Source organism: Glossina fuscipes, unplaced genomic scaffold, assembly GCF_014805625.2.
Source record: "Glossina fuscipes isolate IAEA_lab_2018 unplaced genomic scaffold, Yale_Gfus_2 1, whole genome shotgun sequence".
NCBI lineage: Eukaryota > Metazoa > Arthropoda > Insecta > Diptera > Glossinidae > Glossina > Glossina fuscipes.
The window spans coordinates 32,249,485-32,260,003 of record NW_023998415.1 but is presented as its reverse complement, the minus strand read 5'-3'; positions in this window follow the sequence as shown (position 1 = coordinate 32,260,003).

Sequence of the window (10,519 nt, the reverse complement as noted above, 5' to 3'; positions counted from 1 at the left end):
GCTTATCAGATTACCTAAAATTTCTTAATGCGCTACAGTTCGGTCTGATGGTAACAGATGGTAACATCAATAATAGTGAGTATAATGTACGCTTCTGATGGCGTTTTATGGATTTCAAATAAAGTGCAAATTTCATTCTTTGGCATAGCGATGCCCTCAGCGCGTTGTTAACAGTTAACAGTTAACAGTATTCTTTTGCAAGCCCGTTCATACTAAATGGTTGGTAAACAAATGATTGTGAAAAGAAATACTTAATGTACATATGTACGTTTTGTATGTGCAATTAGTTAAGTTCCATTAAAATCGTGCGGGATTTCAAAACACTTTACTGGTATTTACACCAAATGGAATACACTGGCATTTGTGGTCGCCGTTTTTATACACACTTTGCTATATGCATACCACTATATACCACGTATTTATGATGGTAGAAGACGAACAGCAAAAAAACAAAAAAAAAAAAAAAAAAAAAATGCCAATGAAACACTTAATGAATTCATAGAACGAACAAAACGAATGAAATATTAATGGTTGATATTTTATATTTAATGTTCAGTTGGTTGGCGGACGCGCTTTAGTTTCAACTTTTTGTTTTTCTTTTCTTTCTCTTTCTCTCTCTCTCTCTCTCTCTATATATATATATATATATATATATCTATCTCTATCTCTCTCTCTCTCTCTCTTTAATGGAGTAGTTTTTTTTTCCATTTAATTTATACGTAAACATAAATATATTTATTTGTCTTTGTCAGAATTTTTATAGATAGTGTAAACCAATGAAAGTTAACAATTTAATTGATAAGTTTTTCATAATTGTTTTATAACAATTTTGTTTGTGTTAATATAGACGAGATAGATGTCTCAAACAATGAACATGCAATGAACTATCAATATCGAATGACCTTAGCACGATATCAGCAGTAAACGCTCAAAATGAACTCAAAGAATTTCTTTAATTTCTCTTTAGAATGACGAAATAATGCATTTATTTATCACATTTTATTTTGGCATAACCTTCAACAAAATATATTCGCGTCTGCATAGATATTAAAACGGGAAGACAATGCAACAGCGTAAACACAAACGTATTGCAGATGGAATCGATGTATGCAGCATTCTTTCAACTATGAGAGAATGGTAGAAAAAATGTTGATTCACGCGGTCTCTCTATCGCTCTCATCTGATTTAAATTAAGAAATGAGAAAGTTACCGTTACTTTGCAGAGAACGTGTCAAATTTTTATTACTCCTTTAGGGACAGTGTTGTTGACGTCATCGAAAATAACGTATTTCTGGACAGATTTTTCTAATCATCTGAACAATTACTAAGACCGCTGGATACGTAAATATGGGAACATACGGTTCCATGCTTAAATTTCTTCAATTTATGAATTATCATTGATTGCTCGTGATGAAAAAGAGTAGCGTAAGCGCAGTTCTACAGGCACCTGTTTTGTGATGCGATTCAAACGGGAACCATAAAACGAATGCTTTCGAAGGTAACGTTTAATTTAATTGTAGCACAAAATATTATCAAGTGTTTGCAATTAACTTTTATCCAGACTATAGCTAGGTAGCGTGAGGCCACCAAACTGGGAAACAACTTTGAACCCTTGCCCTATATATATAGAAGTTGTATGAAATGTTTGTGTGTGTTTTGCAAACGTTTTTTTTTTTTTTCTTTTTCTTCTTCTTTATTAAGGTCATTTATCGAATCCTTGTCGCTGTTCGATTTTAAAGCTCCATTATCACTTACCTATACACGAGCGTTCTATGCACATATATACAAAAATAGGAAAATTATAGCTGTCCCACTATAATATGATATTTAATTGCCTTATAAAAGCAATTTTTGTATTGTAACTTCATCAGCGAAACGAACGACATAGAGATTGAGAAACAAAGGGCAACAAAGGTAGACAAGTCAATTTCGCTATTAATGCTCATTACTTTATGTATATATACATATATATTTATATACATACTCTAGCGATTCTCTTCGGACTATTTCTGTACATAATACACATTTGGCCGGACAATATAAGTTCCATAGTGGGCATATGAGCACTCAAACACATAATCTCGCCAAAGTTATTGAAGCAGAATTATCATTGTAGGATATGTTGCTTCTTTTTCGCTTCACTCTTCAAAGCCTGAATTAGAAATAACGGTTACTTACGCCACACAAACACGTGCACGCACATAAATCTATGAAAACCAACAAGGAAGGATAGACGCGAAGACAAGCCGGCCATTGTTTGCATACACATTAAATAACGGGAAGCCTTGACTATAATGTGCCAAATGATTTACATACATATATTGACACGCAAAGCGTTTTCTTTGTGATTGTACGTGTTTAGCCGCATTTTTGCTCGGATTAAGTTCGTCCGATTGAGCTATGATTTTTAGGTTAACATATTACTTACATTAACAATATCTCTAACGCCCTTATCTGAATAAATATTACGACTCAACTCTGTTGACTCAACTGACTTTGTCTTCGCAACGATTCTGTTTATGTATCCGTTTACAAGCAAGTTACCAGTGTCTAACTACACAATTATCACAATTGCGGTTAATTTCCTTTTACGTGAACTTTTATTAATCTTCTCGCCAAACGTCAGCTTCTAGTGTCGTCGGGAAAAGCCTCACAAATCTTAACTTAGTTTTACTATTTTTAGAAAATCGGCTTGTCATGAAGATTTATTATATCAAGTGTAGAATCCCCGCAACACTATCCTCCACTTAACCTAATTCGCCTCGAACAAGATTATTTGCAAAAGCTACCCGTCTACTTGCATGGGTTACCTTCACCATAATTCCACCTTTTACGTCTTTCTTGATCTGATAGACTCTCTCAGTTATCGTCGCGGTAGATTTCCACGGTCCGCCTCAGTTAGATTGCAGAAGTAGATCTCTCTCTCTCTCTCTCTCTGACCATTAACTTGTCACTTGCGATTTGAGTGCTTTTTTCGAAAACATCTTAGTTGCCGATCGCCTCTGGGCTTATTTCTCACGTACTTTGAATTACTGCACCTCTAACAGTTACAAGTCCAAACTGCCACTGATTTCTAGCATCCTACCCAGTAGAATTTCGTATTAATCGTTTTAACCATTTTTACGAGACCGAGGTCTCTTTCGCTTGGTCCTTTGTGGCATTCTTTCAAAATGCTTTCGATCCTAGGTCGTGGGCCCACCACCCACATCCTGGTATGTGAACTTTTTCACTATACCATATGCACAATAGACATCCATCGTCGAAAATAAAACTTCCCTTTGAGCCTAATACGCTTTTGCTACAGAGCTTTACTTATCGATTTGCTTCCTGGTGGCACACTTAACGCTTTTAACAAACGCTTTCATAAGTGTCACCTCTGCATTGACCAGTTGCGCGTTGCGTATGCCTTGCTTTGAGAAGTTTATATTAATCTTTACCACGGTCCGACGTACGACGATATTTCCTTCTGGTATACGTTCCTCGTGATGGCCCATAACTTTATGGGGCATTTGTTCTTCCTACACACTTCGTGCTATCGTAGTGAACTGTCATTTTCCTTAATTTCCCTTTTCCAATGTGCTGCTTAAGTTGGTGGTACTACTTAGCACCAGCGTTTTTAGTCTAACGGCTCCTCATCGATACATTGCTATCGCTTTCTCTATTTCGTTTTGATCGGAATTTGCGAGCATAATGATCAGGCTCGCGCCAGTTATAGCAGTGGCGAGTACTTAATCCCGACGTTTTTTTATTCGGCGTCGTCGGTTCGCATACGTACACACTTGGTCCCCATAATACACTAACCGCTTCCTGTGTAAGCGCGGAAGAAAGTGTTTCGGTAAACGTCGTCTTTGGTTATATCTAAGCGGCTTTTTTAAATTCTGCGTCACGGAGTCCTTTTATAAAAACATCAATTTTTCCCTGTTCCAGCACGTGCTCGGGTACATCGATATGTATGAGGTAAGACAGTTGTTCAATTTCGATCGGTCTCGTTTCATTTTTGCTATCGGATGGATGTCTTACTTCCTTGCTATCTTTGCTACCATAGTTTCTTTCCATCGCGTCCAAAACCGTGGCAAATTTTATTCTTCTTTTCTCGGACTTATAAGGATAATTTCTTCTTCTACTCCTTTCAAAGTTGTTATTATCATTCTCATCCTATGCATTCTTTGCTGCAACAACAGCGAATCACAGCTTAAATGTGTTGAAGCGGAAGATGCCATCACATGTAGGCATTCTTGATATAGCTGTACTGGCAGTCACATAATTAATTTATAGGTTAGACATTGCTTAGTTTAAGGCTTCTATTTCGCTTCGTGAAGCACCTACATCTCTTTCCCTTTCCGCTCTAACTTTTCACCTTGGCTTCGAATTGCTCGTATACTTCGACTTTTACAAGCAAGTTACCGCATGTTCGACATCACGACATTCTCATATTGATCCCTATTTCGGCAAATTATTATTAATTATTTTCTCGGCAGTCGCCAGCTACCTGACACTGCTCTATTTTATAAAGTCGGTAGTTACAACCAAGATTAATAAATCTGCACTTGATATTATCGTCTTTAGGAGTTGTTTTCATGACGAACTATTTTATCAAACATGGGATATCCGTATTTATATGTATGTGAACATGGGCATGCCCCTGAGTGATAGTCATATGTTAAGAGATGGGGGGGGGCTAGTCATGTTAAACACTTAAGAAATGCATTATTCACATTTTGTAGTAACTTTTAATGGTATAATATATGATCAAATCTAAGCACACATATACATTTACTTAAACGTATGTATATGCATTCATTTATATGAAAACCTAACCGCAACTTTTCTGACTTATGGGCACACTTAGTAACGTAGTGGTCGGAATTGTTTTCATTTGCATAAGATTATAACGGCATATGCACATGTTAATGCATATGTGCATGAATGCGTACAAATATAGCTATACACACATGTTATGTAAATCGAATTTAATAATCATTGTAGGACGGAATACAATGGGCGCAAATAAGACCGAAAGGTTAGTTAGGTAGCTATGCATGGTTTTGCAGACATTTTGTTTATGTTTTAATGATTAAGGTTTGTTATTGCGGTTGACATAATTAACAAAGTATTTAATTATGTGTTTGAAAACAATTTCTTAAGTGTTGAAATTTTAAAGCCATGAGTGATTGGCGGTTAAATCTTAATGAAATCTAGTTTTAAGCCGCAAATACCGCAATGTAGCAGATATAAATATATCCGCAAAACGCTAAAGTTTATATATATATATATATGTGTACACATGCATGGACAACCACATTCGCACAAATATTTCTATATCGCTCTAACATAACAAAGGCTGCACAACTATTGCTGAAAACCATTGTCGTCTCCATTCTCCGTTTCATTTGCACTTTTTCTCTCTCCCTCTGTCTCTCTTGGGATATAATAGGATAATTAAATGTAGTAATAAATGGTTATGACGATTAAAACAACCTTAGGGTATCGAATTTTATAATAACAAATTAACTAATTTGTACTGTAAAATTAATCAACACAATACCGGACTTACCTTTGCTTAGGCGATACACTCTACATAATTTTTAAATCGTTAGGCCACTTAGTTAGCGTTGAGTATTGCTGCCAACAATTTCTTGCTGTGTTTTTAACAAAAAAAAATGAAAAAAAAAATAAATAAATAAAAAGGAAGTGTGATTGTATATATGCATGACATAACCATTAATCACATTATCCTTAAAAGAAACGATACGAAGGATGAGTTGCCCGAGCACACTTTAATACAGACGTGTGTATACATGTGTTTTGCGGTCTAAGGCGTTTATACAACTTAACAGCCAACCAGACACAGGTAACCAGTCAACCTTAGTTACTTTCACAATAACATAGTAATCACTCTTAAAATATATTTCATTATGATCTTATCGGAACGGAAAGGTAGCCAAGCATCTAGTTATTCTTATTATTACTATTATTTTTTATTTTATTTTATTTTTTTTTTTTACTTATTTATTTATTTTCTTCTCTCCTTTTTTTTTTTATATGCTGCTTCTTTCGAAAAACACCAAGCATTGAGCTATCGAAGCGTTTACTCATTATTACCTGTTTAATCTAAAAGCAGCTTTAGTCTCTAATGTGTACACAATTTACTGACTGTGCCCATTTAGGTATGTATAGTTAGATGTGCTAAGCTATACTAAAGTTTTATTGAAAATTATGTCACCCAAGGGATACGTAGTAAGCCTGTCTAACGTCCTGTCCGTCTGTTATAGCATCAAACACAATTCAATTGACTTCGATTGTTTTCATCTTATCTAACAATTTTGGTTAATTATGTTGCAGCTTTCCGGGCATACAAATACTCATCCCTTTACACATCCAAGCCAAAGCTTTGCTATACCTCTACAAATATATATATATATATATATATATATATATATAGCTTTATATATGTGTGCTATCAAAAGAGGTAGAAAGGGGAAAACAGAGAGAGAGAGAGAGAGAGAGAGCATTATAAATATTCTACAAAATACTTAAGTTTCTATTAAATCGAATTGAGAATTGCACTTCATCGCATTTTTCTTCACCACATATTCCGTAGAACATTCTTCGTCACGTACACACATGCATTCGGAACATTTTGAATGCCTTTAATTGAATATTCTACGTAGGAAGCAGAAAGCAGAAGAATTGTGAAAATGTAGCATTCATTGCATTTAGCATTTGTGCAGTTTTTTTTTTTTTTTTTTTTTTTTTTCTTACGTCTTAAAGTCATGAAGCAGTTGTGGAACAAGAGATTTTAGATTGACGTGAGGTAATGTAATGTGATAAGTTCGATAGTTTGCCTCAAAAATAAAAAGATATGATTAAGATTTTATTGAAAAAAAAATAAAAAAAAAAATAAAAAAAAAAACGCAAATACGTGAAACATGAAATTGCTTTGAGAAAACCCGACCCGAAAAGAACACGCGTATCGTGCATCTCCTTAGTTTCTTTCTTACCTAGCGAAAGAGGTGCCACTTCGGCTTATAAATATATTTCGATACTATTTAGCTGACTTATGCTCTAGGGAATGCCTATTAAGAATACCTTTAACACTTCAATTAGGACTCCCAACCCGAGTAGCCGAGTAGATCCGAACCGAGAGTCAGTGTGTTCGCGGGCTCAAATCATACTTGCTCGTAACCGAAAGCAAATCATATATAATAGCATGGGTACGATATAGACGATGGTATTCTTATATATATAAATTAGTAGAGATATAGCAAAGCTTTGGTTTGGTTGTCTAAAGGGATGAGTATTTGTATGCCCGGAAAGTCATAGCATTTACCTATTCGATTCGCCACCGGCTGCATTCAGTCTCTGTCTCTCCCCCCCTCCCGCACCTTTTCCGGACGGTCTTCGTACCGGGAACATCCTCTGAGTGAAAAAACAAAATAAATAGATAAACTGCAACTGCGAGCCTTTCTAGTGTCGCAATCAGAATTTTGCTGCGCAAATGGACCAACCCAATGGATAATAATTGAAGTGATTTCACTATACAGCGCGATCTAAATCATATATTTCCGAAATGTCTTTATATGCGTTACAAATATTTGGCATATTTGGTGTATGCAGAATGTATGAGCGAAACGCTGGCGATTGAAAGAGCTGCGTCCACCCAACCCCCTGAAGTAGGGGAATTCCTCTACGACATGCTATCTTCACAGGAACGTTATTTGTGAATTCAAACCGGAAATTCCTCGTCATGATACTTAGTTCACTTAAATTTACTATGCACTGATAAGAATTCAACCTGTGATTATCAAAAATCTATATATATATATATATATACAATAAACGCCCCATTTTATTATTTCTTAATTTAAAATTATTGCCCAACAATAAATTTTACTGTAACCCGGATAGAATCACTTCGGGACTTGTAGCCTCGTTTAATATTGGAACTTAATTTTTTTAATTATTTGCATTGCATTTTTAAAACATTATTTTTTCTTTTACTTTAAAGCAATATATAATACTGAAAAAAAAACCAAACATTATTTTTAAATTTGCAGTTAATCATGACGCCAATCGTTTCTGCAACAAATCTTACCAGAAGGAGTCTCATAATTTCAAAATGCAAAAGGGATCCCGGGAGCAATCGACACAAAATCTAGGACCGATTATACATCGAGAGATCGCTCGCAGTACGTTTTAGAATTTCTTCACAGGCCATGAACTGAATTCAAAATCGGAGCCAAAGCAAAGCGTTCAGATAATCACTGATGGCGAGAGTCAGTCTCACGCCATCAACAATTTTGAGCAATACGCCTAAAGAGAGCTTTTTTTTAACTTTATGGTAAATACTCTATAAAGGCGTAGAAGAGATTTTTCCACCAAGTAGAGCTATTTACTCTGCTCACCGTTCGCACCCACTACTACGTTACCCGTATAGCGTACAAAGCATTACCGCGACTGTTTGAGCTTGAGACACGCTCTCTCGCTTGGAAACAATAAACATGAAGTGGCCTTTTTTCGCATTTTTGATATTCCCACTTTTCCCCCACCACCATTCTAAGCCTAACGTATATATGTATAAGTGACATCTGCAGAGCGGCTTATCAACTGACAATAATATTTTTGAAGACACATTTTAAAAACGAAGAAAGTCTGTGAATGAAAGTCTGAATGAACGAGAAAGCAGTCGAACTCGCTTCAAATGTTTTTTTTTTTTCTCCCTTCAAGCATGAAAGTCGGAAAAAAAATCTCTTTATTATCGAATTGTAAACCAGATGAAAACCTGATAATAAGTGACTTAACTTGAGTAAATGCAAAAAGTCAATATTTTGTAGGCCTGTTCCATAGATATGATATAAACTCACAAGTTGAACTGCGTTTCGAACTTTACTGTTTTGGGGATTATACGCGAGCCTAGATTGAACTTTAATTTGCAAATCCAAGCGTGCGTTAATCAAGCGAAAAATTATTATCTTTGTAATATGACGTCGTCGTCATTTTCCAAAAGCACAAAATTCAAATTTAAATTTAAATTCAAAATGCCGAAGAGTTCGTTCCTCCGTATTGCTGTTGCTACAATTTGCTTTATACCTTCCTATAGGGAGCGCTAACGTACATAAGTGTGTAACCGTTTGTTAGTGAAAGCTGAGTTTTCTTTTTATTGAGAAAATGCCAGTTTCCACACATAAACAATAATTACTAGTTAATGTTAAAAAATGTTTGCCATTGAAGGAATCAAATAATCAATAAATATATACGTACAGGATAAGTACTTCTTTATTTGTTAGTAAACTACGCTCCAATATATGCATTTATAATTACTATGTGACGTAAATAATTTACTAACTTACTTTGCCTCAGTAAGTAATAATACTAATAATAATGCTAGCGAATGCGTAACTAAAGGACTAAAACTCATTTGTCATAATAAATAAAATCAAGTAAAGTTAATACAATATCACTATCGATACAATACAATCACACTTTTTAACGTATTACACGCAAATTTTCGCTTCAAGACACGACCAGTGTCACAATTTACCTATCTAAACAGAGAACCGCACATAAAACCTTTTCGATTGTAAAAAAGAAAATCCAAGATGAAAGCATCATACCACTAATAAATTTAAGCTAACGTAAGCTAGCAATAAACTCATGTATATATGTATGTGCATAGTGTTATAAATACAACAGCAATTGATTCTTATTACATGAGAGACCGATTAAAAAAATCCTTACAAACACATTTATACACATACAACACATCCATACATACCCATACACATACACATTCAATAAAAATGACTGATGATGAAAATTCGCAAAATATATGATAACGAAATTCCATAATTTATTAATTAATTTATCTTTTGATATTATGCTTAGCAATTTATTCGACACTTTTTTTTAATACCGAAACAAACTACACACTTCCTTGCTTACTATTGCATATTATGCACACAACATTGTCGGCGATGCTCTTTGAAATCGCGCCATTTGTACCTGCTCAAAAGCATCACCTGACATACATTTATGATTCAGAATAATTTCTCTTATACGAATAGTTTCTCGTGATGCGAGAAGTTTTCGATCACTTTACGTTGCATTCCGTCCTATGAAAAAGTTTTCGGCTGAATCAATCGCCTGTGTGTGGATTTTTTTCATATATCATCAAATAAACCTATTCTAGAAAATCTTATACATTTTCTTCTTCTTCTTCTACAATTCAGCAAATCAACAACAAATAGATTCAAACCTTAAACAAGTTATGAATGATCACTAAAAGGCCTGAAGAGGAGTTTGGGATTTTTAATAAGGAGTTTTTAAAATAAAAGTGATCCGCTTGCGGCTGTCGTTATGTAAACAATGAAAGTAGATATTGGTTATTGTCACTCCCCTTGCACAATTCAACGTTCTCGCCACATTAATTTTCACGCCGCTAATACTATTTTTCACGACACTTTTCATTACACGAAAACGTAAACGAAATCGTAATGTAAAAAAACTCAACCGAGCACGG